General features: G+C 40.2%; 1 non-coding gene across 1 annotated transcript; it reads left to right on the top strand.

Annotated features, from left to right (window-relative positions):
- The first annotated feature begins 15764 nt into the window (after window positions 1-15764).
- On the top strand, window positions 15765-15872 carry LOC130978385 (small nucleolar RNA R71). Its single transcript, XR_009086031.1, has one exon. It is a non-coding gene; the product is annotated as a small nucleolar RNA R71 (small nucleolar RNA).
- Window positions 15873-22186: the final 6314 nt, after the last annotated feature.

Here is a 22186-nt window from a genome sequence, read left to right as displayed (position 1 = left end):
CTAGTAGCCTAAGGTGTACAAAGATGAGTAAATGACATAAAAATCCACTTCCGGGCCCACTTGGTGTGTGCTTGGGCTGAGCAATGAAGCATTTTCGTGTAGAGACTCTTCTTGGAGTTAAACGCCAGCTTTAGTGCCAGTTTGGGCGTTTAACTCCCAATCAGGTGCCAGTTCCGGCGTTTAACGCTGGAATTTCTTGAGGTGACTTTGAACGCCGGTTTGGGCCATCAAATCTTGGGCAAAGTATGGACTATTATATTGCTGGAAAGCCCAGGATGTCTACTTTCCAACGCCGTTGAGAGCGCGCCAATTGGGCTTCTGTAGCTCCAGAAAATCCACTTCGAGTGCAGGGAGGTCAGAATCCAACAGCATCTGCAGTCCTTTTCAGTCTCTGGATCAGATTTTTGCTCAGATCCCTCAATTTCAGCCAGAAAATACCTGAAATCACAGAAAAACACACAAACTCATAGTAAAGTCCAGAAAAGTGAATTTTAATTAAAAACTAATAAAAATATAATAAAAACTAACTAAAAGACACTAAAAACATACTAAAAACAATGCCAAAAAGCATACAAATTATCCGCTCATCACAACACCAAACTTAAATTGTTGCTTGTCCCCAAGCAACTGAAGATCAAATAAGATAAAAAGAAGAGAATATGCAATGAACTCCAAAAACATCTATGAAGATCAGTATTAATTAGATGAGCGGGGCTTTTAACTTTTTGTCTCTGAATAGTTTTGGCATCTCACTCTATCCTTTGAAATTCAGAATGATTGGCTTCTTTAGGAACTTAGAATCCAGATAGTGTTAATGATTCTCCTAGTAAAGTATGATGATTCTTGAACATAGCTATTTATTGAGTCTTGGCTGTGGCCCAAAGCACTCTGTCTTCCAGTATTACCACCGGATACATACATGCCACAGACACATAATTGGGTGAACCTTTTCAGATTGTGACTCAGCTTTGCTAAAGTCCCCAATTAGAGGTGTCCAGGGTTCTTAAGCACACTCTTATTGCCTTGGATCACAACTTTATTTCTTTCTTTTTCTTTCTTCTTTCTTTTTTTTTTTTTCGTTTGCTTCCTTCTTTTTTTTTTTTTTTGTATTCACTGCTTTTTCTTGCTTCAAGAATCATTTTTAATGATTTTTCAGATCCTCAGTAACATGTCTCCTTTTTCATCATTCTTTCAAGAGCCAATATTCATGAACCACAAATTCAAAAGACATATGCACTGTTCAAGCATACATTCAGAGAACAAAAGTGTTGCCACCACATCAAATTAATTAAACTATTATAAAATTCAGAATTCATGCAATTCTTTCCTTTTCAATTAAGCACAATTTTATTCAAGAAAGGTGATGGATTCATAGGACATTCATAACTTTAAGGCATAGACACTAAGACACTAATGATCACAAGACACAAACATGGATAAACATAAAGCATAAAATTCGAAAACAGAAGAATAAAGAACAAGGAAATCAAGGAACGGGTCCACCTTAGTGATGGCGGCTCTTCCTTCCTCTTGAAGGTCCTATGGAGTGCTTGAGCTCCTCAATGTCTCTTCCTTGTCTTTGTTGCTCTTCCCTCATGATTCTTTGGTCTTCTCTAATTTCATGAAGGATAATGGAGTGTTCTTGATGCTCCATCCTTAAGTGTCCCATGTTGGAACTCAACTCTCCTAGGGAGGTGTTTAGTTGCTCCCAATAGTTTTGTGGAGGAAAGTGCATCCCTTGAGGCATCTCAGGGATCTCTTGATGAGAGGGATCTCTTGTGTGCTCCATCCTTTTCTTGGTGATGGGTTTGTCCTCATCAATGGGGGTATCTCCTTCTATGTCAACTCCAACTGAATAACAGAGGTGACAAATGAGATGAGGAAAGGCTAACCTTGCCAAGGTGGAGGTCTTGTCCGCCACCTTATAGAGTTCTTGGGCTATAACCTCATGAACCTCTATTTCTTCTCCAATCATGATGCTATGAATCATGATGGCCCGGTCTAGAGTAACTTCGGACCGGTTGCTAGTGGGAATGATTGAGCGTTGAATGAACTCTAACCATCCTCTAGCCACGGGCTTGAAGTCATGCCTTCTCAATTGGACCGGCTTGCCTCTTGAATCTCTCTTCCATTGTGCGCTGATGAGCGGATAATTTATACGCTTTTTGGCATTGTTTTTATATAGTTTTTAGTAAGTTTAAGCTACTTTTAGGGATGTTTTCATTAGTTTTTATGTTAAATTCACATTTCTGGACTTTACTATGAGTTTGTGTGTTTTTCTATGATTTCAGGTAAATTCTGACTGAAATTGAGGGATTTGAGCAAAATTCTGAAAAAGGCTGACAAAAGAACTGCTGATGCTGTTGGATTCTGACCTCCCTGCACTCGAAATGGATTTTCTGGAGCTACAGAACTCTAAATGGCGCGCTCTCAACGGCGTTGGAAAGTAGACATCCAGGGCTTTCCAGCAATATATAATAGTCCATGCTTTATTCGAAGAATGACGACGTAACTTGGCGTTAAACGCCAAGTACATGCTGCTGTCTGGAGTTAAACGCCAGAAAAACGTCATGATCCGGAGTTAAACGCCCAAAACACGTCATAACCTGAAGTTTGACGCCAAGAAATGCCTCTACACGTGGATTGATCAAGCTCAGCCCAAACACACACCAAGTGGGCCCCGGAAGTGGATTTATGCATCAATTACTTACTCATGTAAACCCTAGTAGCTAGTCTAGTATATATAGGACCTTTTACTATTGTATTAGACATCCTGGATTGTATCTTCTATCCTGTGATCACGTTTAGGGGGCTGGCCATTCGGCCATGCCTGGACCTCTTGCTTATGTATTTTCAACAGTGGAGTTTCTGCACACCATAGATTAAGGGTGTGGAGCTCTGCTGTACCTCAAAGATTAATGAAGTTCTATTTTCTTTTATTCAATTCCTCTTTTATTCTTATTCCAAGATATTCATTCGTACCCAAGAACATGATGAATGTGATGAGTTAATAACCCTCATTAACGTTCTCACTCATGAACGCGCGTGATTGACAACCACTTACGTTCTACATGCAACACAAGCTTGAATGTGTATCTCTTAGATTCCCCAACAGAATCTTCGTGGTATAAGCTAGATGGATGGCGGCATTTATCTGGATCCGGAAAGTCCAACCTTGTCTGTGGTGTTCCGAGTAGGATCCTGGGAATCCGGAAAGTCTCACCTTGTCTGTGGTATTCCGAGTAGGATTCCGGTAATGAATGACTGTGACGTGCTTCAAACTTTAACCTGCTGGGCGTTAGTGACAAACGCAAAAGAGGGATTCTATTCCAGTAGGAGCGGGAACCAACCGGTGATTGGCCGCACTGTGACAGAGTGCGTGCATTAGCTTTCACTGCGAGGATGGGATGTAGCTATCAACCATGGGTGATGCCTCCAGACTGGTTAGCTGTGCGAGTGACAGCCGCACAGGTTATTTCCCCGAGAGGAATGAAAGTAGCCACAGTTGATGGTGAACCCCTATACAAAGCTTGCCATGGAAAGGAGTAAGAAGGATTGAGTAGAAGGAATAGGAGAGCAGGCGTCCGTGAGCTCTACAGCACCTCCATTCCACTTATCTGAAATTCCTACCAATGAATCTGCATAAGTATTCTATCCCTTTTTATTATTTATTTTATTATTAATATTCGAACTCACCATAAACAGATTTAATCTGCCTAACTGAGATTTGCAAGGTGACCATAGCTTGCTTCATACCAACAATCTCTGTGGATTCGACCCTTACTCACGTAAGGTATTACTTGGACGACCCAGTACACTTGCTGGTTAGTTGAACGGGATTGTGACTTCAAATAAGGACAATTATTGAATAAATCCAATTACAATGAATCAGAGCTAAGAATAAGAATCACAATTTCGTCCACCAAGTTTTTGGCGCCGTTGCCGGGGATTGTTCGAGTATGGACAACTGACGGTTCATCTTGTTGCTCAGATTAGGTAATTTTCTTTTCAAAAATCTTTTTCAAAAATTTTCCTAATTTTTTTTTCGTTTTTCAAAACATTATTTTTCGAAAAAAATAAAATAAAAATCCAAAAAAATTAGAAAATCATAAAAGTCAAAAATATTTTGTGTTCTTGTTTGAGTCTTGAGTCAATTTTTAAGTTTGGTGTCAATTGCATGCTTTTAAAATTTTTCTTGCATTTTTTTTCGAAAATCCCATGCATTCATAGTGTTCTTCATGATCTTCAAGTTGTTCTTGATAAGTCTTCTTGTTTGATCTTGATGATTTCTTGTTTTATGTCTTTTCTTGTTTTTCATGTGCATTCTTGCATTCATATTTTCCATGCATTAAAAATTTCTAAGTTTGGTGTCTTGCATGTTTTCTTTGCATCAAAAATTTTTCAAAATAATGTTCTTAATGTTCATCATGATCTTCAAAGTGTTCTTGGTGTTCATCCTGACATTCATAGCATTCTTGCATGCATCTTGTGTTTTGATCCAAGATTTTCATGTTTTGGGTCATTTTTGTGTTTTTCATTAAAAATTCAAAAATCAAAAATATCTTTTCCTTATTTTCCTCCAAAATTTCGAAATTTTGGGTTGACTTGGTCAAAAGTTTTCAAAATTAGTTGTTTCTTACAAGTCAAATCAAAATTTCAATTTTAAAAAAAAATCTTATCTTTTCAAAATCTTTTTCAAAAAAAATCATATCTTTTTCATTTTTTATTGTTTTTCGAAAATTTCAAAAGTCTTTTTCAAATTATTTTCAAAATCTTTTTCTTATCTTTATATGTGATTTTCGAAATTCACTAATAATTAATGTGATTGGTTCAAAAAAATTTGAAGTTTGTTACTTTCTTGTTAAGAAAGGTTCAATCTTTAAGTTCTAGAATCTTATCTTGTAGTTTCTTGTTAGTGAAGTAAATAATTTTAAAATTTTTGAATTAAATCTTTTTATCTTTTATTTTTTCTTTTTCAAAAAAATTTTATTTTTCAAAATTTGATTTCAAAATATCTTATCTAACTTCTTATCTTCTTATCTTTTTAAATTTTGATTTCAAATCTTTTTCAATCAACTAACTAACTTTTTGTTTGTTTCTTATCTTTTTCAAAACCACCTAACTACTTCTCCCTCTTCTATTTTCGAAAATATCTCTCTCTTTTTAAAAAAATTCTTTTTAATTAATTAATTGTTTCATGTTTAAATTTTAATTGTAATTTTCGAAAATCACTAACCACTTTTTCAAAAATTTATTTTCGAATTCTTCCTTCTCTTCTCCTCTTCTATTTAATTAATTAATTACTAACACTTCTCTTCACCTCTCTTCTTCTAAAAACCGAACCTCTTCTTCATTCCTCTACCCCTTCTTTTTTCTACTAACATAGAGGAATCTCTATACTGACATAGAGGATTCCTTTTTCTTTTCTTGTTTTCTTCTCTTTCATATGAGCAGGAACAAGGATAAAGGCACTCTTGTTGAAATTGATCCAGAACCTGAAAGGACTCTGAAGAGAAAATTAAGAGAAGCTAAATTACAACAATCCAGAAACAACCTTTCAGAAACATTAGAACAAGAGGTGATGGCCGAAAATAATAATAATGCAAGGAGAATGCTTGGGGACTTTACAAAGCCAACGTCCAAGTTTGATGGAAGAAGCATCTCCATTCCTGCCATTGGAGCTAATAACTTTGAGCTTAAGCCTCAACTAGTTGCTCTAATGCAACAAAACTGCAAGTTTTATGGACTTCCATCTGAAGATCCTTACCAGTTTTTAACTGAGTTCTTGCAGATCTGTGACACTGTAAAGACAAATGGAGTTAATCCTGAAGTCTACAAACTCTTGCTTTTCCCTTTTGCTGTAAGAGACAGAGCTAGAGTATGGTTGGATTCACAACCCAAGGATAGCCTGGACTCATGGGATAAGCTTGTCACTGCATTCTTGGATAAATTCTTTCCTCCTCAAAAGCTGAGCAAGCTGAGAGTGGATGTTCAAACCTTCAAACAAAAAGATGGTGAATCCCTCTATGAAGCTTGGGAAAGATACAAGCAGCTGACCAAAAGATGTCCATCTGACATATTTTCAGAATGGACCATATTAGATATATTCTATTATGGTCTCTCTGAGTTTTCGAAAATGTCACTAGACCATTCTGCAGGTGGATCTATTCACCTGAAGAAAACGCCTGAAGAGGCTCAAGAACTCATTGACATGGTTGCAAACAACCAGTTTATGTACACCTCTGAGAGGAATTCCGTGAATAATGGGGTACCTCAGAAGAAAGGAGTTCTTGAAATTGATGCTCTGAATGCCATATTGGCTCAGAACAAAGTGTTGACTCAACAGGTCAACATGATCTCTCAAAATCTGAATGGATTGCAACATGCATCCAACAGTACTAGAGAGGTAGCTTCTGAAGAAGCTTATGATCCTGAAAACCCTGCCATAGCAGAGGTTAATTACTTAGGTGAACCTTATGGAAACACCTATAACTCATCATGGAGAAATCATCCTAATTTCTCCTGGAAGGATCAACAAAAACCTCAACAAGGTTTTAACAATGGTGGACGTAATAGGCTGAATAATAGTAAGCCATATCCATCATCTTCTCAGCAACAGACAGAGAATTCTGAACAAAACAATTCTAATTTAGCAAATATAGTCTCTGATCTGTCAAAAGCCACTTTTAGTTTCATGAATGAAACAAGATCCTCCATTAGAAATCTGGAGGCACAAGTAGGCTAGCTGAGTAAGAAAGTCATTGACACTCCTCCCAGTACTCTCCCAAGTAATACAGAAGAAAATCCAAAAGGAGAGTGCAAGGCCATTGATTTAATCAAAGTGGCCGAATGCACCAAGGAGGAGGAGGACGAAAATCCCAGTGAGGAAGACCTCCTGGGACGTTCCTCAAGCAAGAAGGAGTTTCCTATTAAGGATCCTGAGGAATCTGAGGGTCATCTAGAGACCATAGAGATTCCTTTAATTCTCCTTCTGCCATTTATGAGCTCTGAAGAATATTCATCCTCTGAAGAGAATGAAGATGTGACTGGAGAACAAGTTGCTCAATACTTAGGAGCTATCATGAAGCTGAATGCCAAGCTGTTTGGTAATGAGACTTGGGAAAGTGAACCTCCCTTGCTCATTAGTGAACTAGATACTTGGATTCAGACAACTCTACCTCAAAAGAAACAAGATCCTGGCAAGTTCTTAATACCTTGCACCATTGGCACCATGAGCTTTGAAAAAGCTCTATGTGATCTTGGGTCAGGGATAAACCTTATGCCACTCTCTGTAATGGAGAAGCTGGGAATCATTGAGGTACAACCTGCTTTGTTTTCATTACAATTGGCAGACAAGTCCATAAGACAAGCTTATGGAATAGTGGAGGACGTGCTAGTAAGGGTTGAAGGCCTTTACATCCCCACTGATTTCATAATCCTAGACACTAGGAAGGAAGATGATGAATGCATCATCCTAGGAAGACCTTTCCTAGCCACAGCAGGAGCTGTGATAGATGTCAACAGAGGTGAGTTAGTCCTTCAATTGAATGGGGACTACCTTGTGTTTCAGGCACATGGCCATCCCTCTGTGATAAAAGAGAGTAAGCATGAAGAGCTTCTCTCAGTTCAAGGTCAAGAAGAACCCACACAGTCAAACTCTAAGTTTGGTGTTGTGAAGCCACAACCAAACTTTAAGTTTGGTGTCCAAACCCCATATCCAAACTCTAAGTTTGGTGTTGGGAATACCACACTTAAGTTGACCTGATCACCTTGTGGCTCCATGAGAGCCACTGTCAAGCTAATGACATTAAAGAAGCGCTTGTTGGGAGGCAACCCAATTTTATTTATCTAATTTTATTTTATTTTATTTTGGTGTTATTTTTGTGTTGAATTAGGTACATGATCATGAGGAGTCACGAAAAAATAAAAAAAAATTAAAAACAGAATCAAAAACAGAAGAAAAAAATTTTTCACCCTGGAGGACGCACGGGCTGGCGTTCAGCGCCCAGAAGAAGCATCTGGCTGGCGTTCAACGCCAGAACAGAGCATCTTTCTGGCGCTGAATGCCCAAAACAAGCTACATCCTGGCGTTTAACGCCAAAATGCGCAGACAGAGGACAATCTGGCGCTGAACGCCAGAAACAAGCTTGAAACTGGCGTTCAACGCCAGAAACAAGCATCACATGGGCGTTTAACGCCCAAAACGTGCATCAATGGGCGTTTGAACGCCAGAATGATGCATGAAGGCATGTTACATGCCTATAGGGAGAAGGAATGGTATTTCTTTTCACCTCAGGATCTGTGGACCCCACAGGATCCTCACCTCAGGATCTGTGGACCCCACAGGATCCTCACCTAACATATTCCCACCTTACTTCCCAATCCTAGTTTTTGTGATGTGATTCCCCATGTCACAATTCCCAACATCTTCTTCATCAATCACCTCAATTCCTCCTCCCAATTTACCCATTCACCATTCACATCAACCTCCTCTTCCCCATACACCCCACCTACCTCCATAAAAATTCAAATTCAATTTCCCACCCATTCCCACCCAAAATGGCCGAACCTATACCCTCCCCCCTCCCTATAAATACCCTTCTTTTCTTTTCCATTTTCACACAACACAACCCCACATTCTCCCACATAGCCGAACCCTCTCTTCTCCCTCTCTACCATATTTTCTTCTTCTTCTTCTACTCTTCTTTTCTTTTCTTGCTTGGGGACAAGAAAATTTTAAGTTTGGTGTGGTAAAAAGCCTAAGCTTTTTGTTTTTCATTCACCATCAATGGCACCCAAGACCGGAGTTTCCTCAAGAAAAGGGAAAGGGAAAGCAAAAGCTTCCACTTCCGAGTCATGGGAGAAGGAGAGATTCATCTCCAAAAGCCATCAAGACCACTTCTATGATGTTGTGGCAAAGAAGAAAGTGATCCCTGAGGTCCCTTTCAAACTCAAGAAAAATGAGTATCCGGAGATCCGACATGAAATTCAAAGAAGAGGTTGGGAAGTCTTAGCCAACCCCATGCAACAAGTCGGAATTCTCATGGTTCAAGAGTTCTATGCCAATGCATGGATCACTAGGAACCATGACCAAAGTATGAACCCAAGCCCAAAGAATTATCTCACAATGGTTAGGGGGAAATACTTGGATTTCAGTCCGGAAAATGTGAGGTTGGCGTTTCATTTGCCTATGATGCAAGGTGATGAACGCCCCTACACAAGAAGGGTCAACTTTAACCAAAGGTTGGACCAAGTCCTTAGGGACATATGTGTGGAAGGCGCCCAATGGAGAGTAGACTCCAAAGGCAAGCCAGTCCAACTAAGAAGACTGGACCTCAAGCCTGTAGCTAGAGGATGGTTGGAGTTCATTCAAAGATCCATCATCCCTACAAGCAACCGATCTGAAGTTACTGTGGATCGGGCCATCATGGTTCATAGCATCATGATTGGTGAAGAAGTAGAGGTTCATGAAGTCATCTCCAATGAACTCTACAAAATAGCTGACAAGCCTTCATACATGGCACGGTTAGCCTTCCCCCACCTTATATGCCATCTATGTTACTCAGCTGGAGTTATCATAGAAGGAGATGTCTCCATTGAAGAAGACAAGCCCATTACCAAGAGAAAGATGGAGCAAACAAGGGAAGCTCCTCACGGCCTCCAAGAAGAACATGAGGAAGTGCATCATCAACAAATGCCTCAAGGAATGCACTTTCCTCCTAACAACTATTGGGAGCAACTCAACACCTCCTTAGAGGATTTGAGCCATAATGTTGAACAACTAAGGGTGGAACATCATGAACACGCCCTCACTCTCCAAGAAATAAGAGAAGATCAAAGAGCAATGAGGGAGGAGCAACAAAGGCAAGGAAGAGACATAAAGGAGCTCAAAAAGCACCATTGGACCTTCAAGAAGGTGCCACCTTCACTCAGGTGGATTCATTCCTTGTTCTTTATTTCTTTCTGTTTTCGGTTTTTTATTGTGTTTATATATGTTCTGTGTCTTTATTTCATGATCATTAGTATGTAACCATGCCTTAAAGCTATGAATAAACTCCATTAGTCCTTCACCTCTCTTAAAAGAAAAATGTTTTAATTCAAAAGAACAAGAAGTACATGATTTTCGAAATTATTACTGAATTTAATTTAATTATCTTGATGTGGTGACAATGATTTTTGTTTTCTGAATGAATGCTTGAACAGTGCATATGTCTTTGGATCTTGTTGTTTATGAATGTTAAAATTGTTGGCTCTTGAAAGAATGATGAACAAAGAGAAATGTTATTGAGGATCTGAAAAATATCATGAAATTGATTCTTGAAGCAAGAAAAAGCAGTGAAAAAAAAAAAGGCGAAAATTCTAAAGCAAGGATCCAAGGCTTTGAGCATCAATGGATAGGAGGGCCTAAGGAAATTAAATCCGGGCCTAAGCGGCTAAATCAAGCTGTCCCTAACCATGTGCTTGTGTCATGAAGGTCCAAGTGAAAAGCTTGAGACTGAGTGGTTAAAGTCGTGATCTAAAGCAAAGAGTGTGCTTAAGAGCTCTGGACACCACTAATTGGGGACTTTAGCAAAGCTAAGTCACAATATGAAAAGGTTCACCCAGTTATGTGTCTGTGGCATTTGTGTATCTGGTGGTAATACTGGAAGACAAAATGCTTAGGGCCACAGCCAAGACTCATAAGTAGCTGTGTTCAAGAATCAACATGCTTAACTAAGAAAGTCAATAACACTATCCCAAATTCTAAATTCCCCCAGAGACGCCAATACCTCTAAACTACAAAGGAAAAAGTGAGATGCCAAAGCTGTTCAGAAGCAAAAAGCTACAAGTCCCGCTCATGTAATTAAATTAATATTCATTGATATTTTGGACTTTAGAGTATATTCTCTTCTTTTTATCCTATTTGATTTTCAGTTGCTTGGGGACAAGCAACAATTTAAGTTTGGTGTTGTGATGAGCGGATAATTTATACGCTTTTTGGCATTGTTTTTATATAGTTTTTAGTAAGTTTAAGCTACTTTTAGGGATGTTTTCATTAGTTTTTATGTTAAATTCACATTTCTGGACTTTACTATGAGTTTGTGTGTTTTTCTGTGATTTCAGGTAAATTCTGACTGAAATTGAGGGATTTGAGCAAAATTCTGAAAAAGGCTGACAAAAGGACTGCTGATGCTGTTGGATTCTGACCTCCCTGCACTCGAAATGGATTTTCTGGAGCTACAGAACTCTAAATGGCGCGCTCTCAACGGCGTTGGAAAGTAGACATCCAGGGCTTTCCAGAAATATATAATAGTCCATGCTTTATTCGAAGAATGACGACGTAACTTGGCGTTAAACGCCAAGTACATGCTGCTGTCTGGAGTTAAACGCCAGAAAAACGTCATGATCCGGAGTTAAACGCCCAAAACACGTCATAACCTGAAGTTTGACGCCAAGAAATGCCTCTACACGTGGATTGATCAAGCTCAGCCCAAACACACACCAAGTGGGCCCCGGAAGTGGATTTATGCATCAATTACTTACTCATGTAAACCCTAGTAGCTAGTCTAGTATATATAGGACCTTTTACTATTGTATTAGACATCCTGGATTGTATCTTCTATCCTGTGATCACGTTTAGGGGGCTGGCCATTCGGCCATGCCTGGACCTCTTGCTTATGTATTTTCAACAGTGGAGTTTCTGCACACCATAGATTAAGGGTGTGGAGCTCTGCTGTACCTCAAAGATTAATGAAGTTCTATTTTCTTTTATTCAATTCCTCTTTTATTCTTATTCCAAGATATTCATTCATACCCAAGAACATGATGAATGTGATGAGTTAATAACCCTCATTAACGTTCTCACTCATGAACGCGCGTGATTGACAACCACTTACGTTCTACATGCAACACAAGCTTGAATGTGTATCTCTTAGATTCCCAACAGAATCTTCGTGGTATAAGCTAGATGGATGGCGGCATTTATCTGGATCCGGAAAGTCCAACCTTGTCTGTGGTGTTCCGAGTAGGATCCTGGGAATCCGGAAAGTCTCACCTTGTCTGTGGTATTCCGAGTAGGATTCCGGTAATGAATGACTGTGACGTGCTTCAAACTTTAACCTGCTGGCCGTTAGTGACAAACGCAAAAGAGGGATTCTATTCCAGTAGGAGCGGGAACCAACCGGTGATTGGCCGCACTGTGACAGAGTGCGTGCATTAGCTTTCACTGCGAGGATGGGATGTAGCTATCAACCATGGGTGATGCCTCCAGACTGGTTAGCTGTGCGAGTGACAGCCGCACAGGTTATTTCCCCGAGAGGAATGAAAGTAGCCACAGTTGATGGTGAACCCCTATACAAAGCTTGCCATGGAAAGGAGTAAGAAGGATTGAGTAGAAGGAATAGGAGAGCAGGCGTCCGTGAGCTCTACAGCACCTCCATTCCACTTATCTGAAATTCCTACCAATGAATCTGCATAAGTATTCTATCCCTTTTTATTATTTATTTTATTATTAATATTCGAACTCACCATAAACAGATTTAATCTGCCTAACTGAGATTTGCAAGGTGACCATAGCTTGCTTCATACCAACAATCTCTGTGGATTCGACCCTTACTCACGTAAGGTATTACTTGGACGACCCAGTACACTTGCTGGTTAGTTGAACGGGATTGTGACTTCAAATAAGGACAATTATTGAATAAATCCAATTACAATGAATCAGAGCTAAGAATAAGAATCACAATTTCGTCCACCATGCGCCCTCTTCACATATGATTGTGAAGACTTGGTCCAACCTTTGATCAAAGTTGACCCTTCTAGTGTAAGGATGTTCATCTCCTTGCATCATAGGCAAGTTGAACGCCACCCTCACACTTTCCGGACTAAAATCCAAGTATTTCCCCCGAACCATAGTGAGATAATTCTTTGGATTCGGGTTCACACTTTGGTCATGGTTCTTGGTGATCCATGCATTGGCATAGAACTCTTGAACCATCAAGATTCCGACTTGTTGAATGGGGTTGGTAAGCACTTCCCAACCTCTTCTTCGGATCTCATGGCGGATCTCCGGATATTCACCCTTTTTGAGTGAAAAGGGGACCTCGGGGATCACCTTCTTCAAGGCCACAACTTCATAGAAGTGGACTTGATGCACCCTTGAGAGGAATCTATCCATCTCCCATGACTCGGAGGTGGAAGCTTTTGCCTTCCCTTTCCTCTTTTTAGAGGTTTCTCCGGCCTTGGATGCCATAAATGGTTATGGAAAACGAAAAAGCAACGCTTTTACCACACCAAACTTAAAATGTTTGCTCGTCCTCGAGCAAAAAGAAGAAAGAAGAGAGTAGAAGAAGAAGAAATGAGAAAGAGGGAGATGGTGGTGTATTCGGCCAAAGAGTGGGAGAAGTGGTGTTTAGGTTGTGTGAAAATGAAGAAGGGAAGAAGGGTATTTATAGGAAAGAGGGGAGAAGGAGTTCGGCCATGTATGGGTGGGTTTGGGAGGGAAAGTGGTTTGAATTTGAAGGGTGAGGTTGGTGGGGATTTATGAAGGATGGATGTGAGTGGTGAAGAGAAAGATGGGGAAGAGGTATTGAGGTGATTGGTGAATGGGGGAAGAAGAGAGAGAGTGGTGGTGGGGTCCTGTGGGGTCCACAGATCCTGTGGTGTCAAGGAAAAGTCATCCCTGCACCAAATGGCATCAAAATCCACGTTTTAAGCCATTTCTGGCGTTAAACGCCGGGCTGGTGCCCATTCCTGGCGTTTAACGCCAGGTTCTAGCCCTTTTCTGGCGTTTAACGCCAGTCTGGTGCCCCTTTCTGGCGTTAAACGCCCAGAATGGTGCCAGACTGGGCGTTAAACGCCCAACTGCTAGGCTTACTGGCGTTTAAACGCCAGCAGCATCTTCCTCCAGGGTGTGCTGTTTTTCTTCCTGTTTTTCATTCTGTTTTTGCTTTTTTCATTGTTTTTGTGACTTCTTATGATCATCAACCTACAAAAAAGATAAAATAACAAAAGAAAATAGTTAACTATAAAGCATTGGGTTGCCTCCCAACAAGCGCTTCTTTAATGTCATTAGCTTGACAGAGGACTCTCATGGAGCCTCAGAATTACTCAGAGCCGTGTTGGAACCTCCCAACACCAAACTTAGAGTTTGAATGTGGGGGTTCAACACCAAACTTAGAGTTTGGTTGTGGCCTCCCAACACCAAACTTAGAGTTTGACTGTGGGGGCTCTGCTTGGCTCTGTCTTGAGAGAAGCTCTTCATGCTTCCTCTCCATGATGACAGAGGGATATCCTTGAGCCTTAAACACAAAGGATTCTTCATTCACTTGAATGATCATTTCACCTCTATCAACATCAATCACAGCTTTTGCTGTGGCTAGGAAAGGTCTGCCAAGGATGATGGATTCATCCATGCATTTTCCAGTCTCTAGGACTATGAAATCAGTAGGGATGTAATGGTCTTCAATCTTCACCAAAACATTCTCTACAAGTCCATGAGCTTGTTTTCTTGAATTGTCTGCCATCTCTAATGAGACTCTTGCAGCTTGCACCTCAAAGATCCCTAATTTCTCCATTACAGAGAGGGGCATGAGGTTTACACTTGACCCTAAGTCACACAAGGCCTTCTTGAAGGTCATGGTGCCTATGGTACAAGGTATAGAAAACTTCCCAGGATCCTGCCTCTTTTGAGGTAATTTTTGCCTAGACAAGTCATCCAGTTCTTTGGTGAGCAAAGGGGGTTCATCCTCCCAAGTCTCATTTCCAAACAACTTGTCATTTAGCTTCATGATTGCTCCAAGGTATTTAGCAACTTGCTCTTCAGTGATATACTCCTCCTCTTCAGAGGAAGAATACTCATCAGAGCTCATGAATGGCAGAAGTAAGTACAATGGAATCTCTATGGTCTCATCTTGAGCCTCAGATTCCCATGGTTCCTCATTGAGGAACTCAGAGGAGGTTGGTGCACGCCCATTGAGGTCTTCCTCAGTGGCGTCCACCTCCTCTCTTTCCTCTCCATATTCGGCCATGGTTATGGCTTTGCACTCTCCTTTTGGATTTTCTTCTGTATTACTTGGGAGAGTGCTAGGAGGGAGTTCAGTAACTTTCTTACTCAGCTGACCCACTTGTCCTTCCAAATTCCTAATGGAGGACCTTGTTTCATTCATGAAACTTTGAGTGGTCTTTATTAGATCAGAGACCATTGTTGCTAAGTCAGAAGTACTCTGCTTAGAACTCTCTGTCTGTTGCTGAGAAGATGATGGGAAAGGCTTGTTATTGCCATGCCTGTTTCTTCCACCATTATTATTGAAACCTTGTTGAGGTCTCTCTTGATTCTTCCATGAGAAATTTGGGTGATTTCTCCATGAAGAATTATAGGTGTTTCCATAGGGTTCTCCTAGGTAATTCACCTCTTCCATTGAAGGGTTCTCAGGATCATAAGCTTCTTCCTCAGATGAAGCTTCCTTAGTACTGCCAGGTGCATTTTGCATTCCAGACAGACTTTGAGAAATCAAATTGACTTGTTGAGTCAATATTTTATTCTGAGCCAAAATGGCGTTCAGGGTGTCAATCTCAAGAACTCCTTTCTTCTGATTAGTCCCATTATTCACAGGATTCCTTTCAGAAGTGTACATGAATTGGTTATTTGCAACCATTTCAATTAGCTCTTGAGCCTCTGCAGGCGTCTTCTTCAGATGAAGAGATCCTCCAGCAGAGCTATCCAAAGACATCTTGGATAGTTCAGAGAGACCATCATAGAAAATACCTATGATGCTCCATTCAGAAAGCATGTCTGAGGGACACTTTCTGATTAATTGTTTGTATCTTTCCCAAGCTTCATAGAGGGATTCTCCATCCTTCTGTCTGAAGGTTTGGACTTCCACTCTAAGCTTACTCCATCTTTGTGGTGGAAAGAACTTTGCCAAGAAGGCATTGACTAGCTTTTCCCAAGAGTCCAGGCTTTCTTTAGGTTGAGAGTCCAACCATATTCTAGCTCTGTCTCTTACAGCAAAAGGGAATAGCATCAGTCTATAGACCTCAGGGTCTACCCCATTAGTCTTGACTGTGTCACAGATTTGCAAGAATTCAGCTGAGAACTGATGAGGATCTTCCATTGGAAGTCCATGGAACTTGCAATTCTGTTGCATTAGAGAAACTAATTGAGGCTTAAGCTCAAAGTTGTTTGCTCCAATGGCAGGGATAGAGATGCTTCTCCCATAGAAGTCGGGAGTAGGTGCAGTAAAGTCACCCAGCACCTTCCTTTCATTGTTGGCATTGTTGTTGTTTTCGGCTGCCATGTCTTCTTTTTCTTTGAAGAATTCGGTCAGGTCCTCTAAAGAGAGTTGTGCCTTGGCTTCTCTTAGCTTTCTCTTCAAGGTCCTTTCGGGTTCAGGGTCAGCTTCAACAAGAATGCCTTTGTCTCTGCTCCTGCTCATATGAAAGAGAAGAGAAAAAGAAAATGTGGAATCCTCTATGCCACAGTATAGAGATTCCTTGAGGTGTCAGAGGAAAAGAGAAATAGAAAGAAGAAGGAGAAGAAGATTTCGAACTTTAATTAGATAAGGTTCGAATTGTGCATTGAGAAGGAGTGGTACTCCATAAATAGAAGGATGTGAGAAGGAGGGAAGTAATTTTCGAAAATTGATTAGAAGATTTTGAAAACATTTTTGAAAAAAAAAACACTTAATTGATTTTCGACAATAAAAGTAAGAAGGAAATCAAGTGGTTTTTGAAAAAGATTTGAAATTAGAAGTTAAAAAGATTTGATTGAAAACTATTTTGAAAAAGATGTGGTTAAGAAGATATGATTGGTTTTAAAAAGATGTAATTGAAAAGATATGATTTGAAAACAATTTTAAAAGATATGATTTGAAAACAATTTGAAAAGATATGATTTTAAAAATTAATGACTTGCCTAACAAGAAAAGATATGATTCAAACATAAAACCTTCCTTAACAGAAAAGGCAAAAAATGTTCAATCAAATCATTAATTGTTAGTAAGTATCTTTGAAAAAGGAAAGAAATTGATTTTGAAAACATTTGATTGAAGAGATATGATTTGAAAAAGATTTGATTTTGAAAAACTTTGAAAACTTGAAAAAAGATGATTTGAAAACAAAATTCTCCCCCTAGCACCATCCTGGCGTTAAACGCCCAGAATGGTATACATTCTGGCGTTTAACGCCCAAAATGCACCCTTTTTGGGCGTTAAACGCCCAACCAGGTACCCTGGCTGGCGTTTAAACGCCAGTCTGTCTTCTTCACTGGGCATTTTTGAATGCTCAGCTTTTTCTGTATAATTCCTCTGCAGTATGTTCTGGATCTTCAATTCTTGGTATCATTGACTTGAAAAGACATAAATTAAAAATATTTTTGGATTTTTAATAATCAAAATGCAATAAGAATCAAATAACAATGCATGCAAGACACCAAACTTAGCAGTTTGTATACTACTGACACTAACAATGTGAGAATGCATATGAGACACACAAAATACGTCAAGTCAATAGAATTTAGAGATTAGAACACAAAAATCATCAAGAATTACTTGAGGATCCATAAGACACATGAATGAATGCATGCAATTGACACCAAACTTAAGATGAGACACTAGACTTAAGCAAGAAACATCAAATATTTTTGGTTTTTATGATTTTGTAATTTTTTTGTATTTTTCGAAAATTAAGTGGAAAAAGATATCAAAATTCTTAATGAGAATTCCAGGAATCAGTGCAATGCTAGTCTAAGACTCCAGTCCAGGAATTAGACATGGCTTCACAGCCAGCCAAGCTTTCAAAGAAAGCTTCGGTCCAAAACACTAGACATGACCAAAGGTCAGCCAAGCCTTAGCAGATCACTGCTCCAAAAGCAAAATTGATGAAAATCAACAAGCTCTTGTGGTGATAAGTTGAAACCTCGGTCCAATCAGATTAGACATGGCTTCTCAGCCAGCCAGATTTCAACAAATCATCATGAAACTCTAGAATTCATCTTCAAGAATTTCGAAAAAAATAAATACCTAATCTAAGCAACAAGATGAACCGTCAGTTGTCCAAACTAGAACAATCCCCGGCAACGTTACCAAAAGCTTGCTCAAAACTTGAACAATCCCCGGCAACGGCGCCAAAAACTTGGTGCTTGTTGCCGGATTTTGGCACTGATGTTACCGGACAAAGAGCTTGCTCAAAACTAGAACAATCCCCGGCAACGGCGCCAAAAACTTGGTGCGCGAAATTGTGATCACTACAACTTCACACAACTAACCAGCAAGTGCACTGGGTCGTCCAAGTAATACCTTACGTGAGTAAGGGTCGATCCCACGGAGATTGTTAGCATTGAAGCAAGCTATGGTCATCTTGTAAATCTTAGTCAGGCAAACTCAAATGTATATGATGATGAACGAAAATAACATAAAAGATAAAGATAGTGATACTTATGTATATCATTGGTGTAAGAGCTTCGGACAAGCGTATGAAGATGCCTTCCCTTCCGTCTCTCTGCCTTCCTACTGCCTTCATCCAATCCTTCTTACTCCTTTCCATGGCAAGCTCGTGTAGGGTTTCACCGTTGTCAGTGGCTACCTCCCATCCTCGCAGTGAAAGCTAATGCTCACGCACTCTGTCACAGTACGGCCAATCACCGGTTCGGTTCCCGCTCCTACTGGAATAGAATCCCTCTTTTGCGTCTGTCACTAACGCCCAGCAGGTTGGAGTTTGAAGCACATCACAGTCATTCAATCATTGAATCCTACTCAGAATACCACAGACAAGGTTAGACCTTCCGGATTCTCTTAAATGCCGCCATCAGTTCTTGCCTATACCACGAAGACTCTGATCTCACGGAATTGTTGGCTCGTTTGTCAGGCGAGCACTCGGTTGTCAGGCGATCAACCATGCATCGTGCAATCAGGAATCCAAGAGATATTCACTAAGCCTCAGATGCTTGTAAAACAAGAGTGGTTGTCAGTCACTTTGTTCATGAGTGAGAATGGTGATGGGCGTCAATCATCACCTTCATCAAGTTGAAGAACAAGTGATATCTTGGACAAAGAACAAGTGGAATTGAATGGAAGAACAATAGTAATTGCATTAATACTCGAGGTACAGCAGAGCTCCACACCTTAATCTATGGTGTGTAGAAACTCCACCGTTGAAAATACATAAGCATAAGGTCTAGGCATGGCCGAATGGCCAGCCTCCCAATGATCTAAGATAGCATAAAACGAAGATAGCTACCAAAGTCTCTAGATACAATAGTAAAAGGTCCTACTTATAGATAACTAGTAGCCTAAGGTGTACAAAGATGAGTAAATGACATAAAAATCCACTTCCGGGCCCACTTGGTGTGTGCTTGGGCTGAGCAATGAAGCATTTTCGTGTAGAGACTCTTCTTGGAGTTAAACGCCAGCTTTAGTGCCAGTTTGGGCGTTTAACTCCCAATCAGGTGCCAGTTCCGGCGTTTAACGCTGGAATTTCTTGAGGTGACTTTGAACGCCGGTTTGGGCCATCAAATCTTGGGCAAAGTATGGACTATTATATATTGCTGGAAAGCCCAGGATGTCTACTTTCCAACGCCGTTGAGAGCGCGCCAATTGGGCTTCTGTAGCTCCAGAAAATCCACTTCGAGTGCAGGGAGGTCAGAATCCAACAGCATCTGCAGTCCTTTTCAGTCTCTGGATCAGATTTTTGCTCAGATCCCTCAATTTCAGCCAGAAAATACCTGAAATCACAAAAAAATACACAAACTCATAGTAAAGTCCAGAAAAGTGAATTTTAATTAAAAACTAATAAAAATATAATAAAAACTAACTAAAAGACACTAAAAACATACTAAAAACAATGCCAAAAAGCATACAAATTATCCGCTCATCACCAGGGTATTGAGGTGGACAGAGCTAAAGTGGAAATTATTGAAAAACTTCCTCCACCCGGTGATGTCAAGGCAATTAGGAGCTTTTTAGGGCATGCAAGTTTTTACAGAAGGTTTATTAAGGATTTTTCAAAGATAGCAAAGCCCTTAAGCAATCTCCTTGTAGCTGACACACCATTTGTCTTCGATGAAACATGCATGTTGGCTTTTGAGAACTTGAAAATGAGGCTATCCTCTGCACCTATCATCTCCCCACCTGATTATGCAATAGGGGCAGTGTTAGGACAGAGGAAAGATAGCTTAGTCCATGTGATATACTATGCTAGCAAGGTCCTTAATGATGCTCAAAGAAATTATACCACAACCGAAAAGGAACTGCTGGCAATAGTATTCGCATTTGACAAGTTTAGATCATACCTCATTGGTGCAAAAGTGATTGTTTTCACAGATCACACAGCACTTAAATATTTGTTTGCTAAGCATGAATCAAAACCAAGACTAATAAGATGGATCTTATTGTTGCAGGAATTTGATATTGAAATCAGAGACAAGAAAGGAGTAGAGAACAAGGTAGCAGATCACCTCTCCAGAATCCCTCAGGATGAAGGTGGGGGACATGATACTCAAGTGAATGAGCTCTTCCCTAATGAGCAGTTGATGATAGTTCACAAGGCTCCATGGTTTGCAGACATAGCCAACTTCAAGGCAACTAGGGCTTTACTACCAGAGATACATAAACATCAGAAAAGAAAGGTCATGAATGATGCAAAATACTTTGTCTGGGATGAGCCATATCTCTTCAAGAAGTGTTCAGATAGAGTCCTCAGAAGATGTGTTTCAGAAGAAGAAGAAGGATGAGAGGTGCTATGGAATTGCCACAGCTCAAGTTATGGAGGCCACTTTGGAGGGGACAGAACTGCAGCAAAGGTTCTACAAAGTGGGTTCTTTTGGCCAACCCTTTTCAAGGACGCCAAAGAACTGGTAAAAAGTTGCAACGAATGCCAAAGAGCGGGAAATTTGCCCAAAAGAAATGCCATGCCACAAAATTTTATTCTAGAACTGGAACTGTTTGATGTGTGGGGAATAGATTTCATGGGGCCATTTCCAACTTCATATGCAAACAAGTACATCTTAGTAGCTGTGGATTATGTCTCCAAGTGGGTGGAGGCAATTGCAACTCCAACAAATGATAACAAGGTGGTTATGAACTTCCTCAGGAAGAATATCTTTAGCCGGTTTGGAGTCCCAAGAGCCCTCATCAGTGATGGAGGGAGCCATTTTTGTAACAGACCATTAGAGGCTCTTCTCCTACGATATGGGGTAAAACACAAGGTAGTCACACCTTACCACCCCCAAACAAATGGACAAACTGAGATCTGCAACAGAGAACTAAAGAGAATTTTGGAAAAGACTGTGGGTGCATCAAGAAAGGATTGGTCAAAGAAGCTGGATGATGCTCTTTGGGCATACAGAACAGCATTCAAAACACCACTTGGAATGTCCCCATATCAGTTGGTGTACGGTAAAGCCTGTCACTTACCACTGGAGCTAGAACACAAAGCTTTATGGGCTATCAAGATACTAAATTTTGATAGCATTGCTGCTGGTGCAAAGAGAATCTTGCAGCTGCAAGAGATGGAGGAATTCAGGTCACAAGCCTATGAGAATACCAAGATGTACAAGGAGAAGGCAAAGAGAAGACATGACTCACATCTTGCACCCAGAAGTTTCGAAAGGGGGCAGCGAGTGCTCCTATACAATTCCAAACTAAGGCTGTTCCCAGGAAAACTCAAATCAAGGTGGTCCGGGCCCTTTCTTGTCACAAAGGTCTCGCCGTACGGGCATGTAGAAGTCATGGATGAAGGGTCAGAAAGGACTTTTACAGTGAATGGACAAAGACTTAAGCATTATCTGGGTAACATGGGGGAAAACCCCAGAATGAAATACCATCTCAAGTGAGTGAGGACTCGTCGAGCTAGCGACGATAAAAAAAAAGCGCTTTGTTGGGAGGCAACCCAACCTCAGGTAGTCATTTTCATCTTCATTTCAATAAAAATCACAAGTTGTTTCCCCTGTATTGCAAGGAGCTAAGTTTGGTGTTTCACACCAGAACAATCAAAAGAGACAGTGTAATTCTAAGTTTGGTGTTCCACCAAAAGGACATTTAGTTAGAATTACACCTGCTCCCAAAACACATTGCTAGCTCTAACCAATTGAGGAAAACCACTTAGATGTAGTTAGACTTTAGTTAATCATTGTTCTGTTAACAACAAGATATGAGTTATCAGCGTATGTGCAAGATTGTGTTATAAATAAGGAACTAAGTTTGGTGTTCAC

The sequence above is a fragment of the Arachis stenosperma genome, chromosome 4, assembly GCF_014773155.1.
Source record: "Arachis stenosperma cultivar V10309 chromosome 4, arast.V10309.gnm1.PFL2, whole genome shotgun sequence".
Classification (NCBI taxonomy): Eukaryota; Viridiplantae; Streptophyta; class Magnoliopsida; order Fabales; family Fabaceae; genus Arachis; species Arachis stenosperma.
The sequence above is the reverse complement of the archived record's forward strand: the minus strand, read 5'-3'. Positions and strand labels throughout refer to the sequence as shown.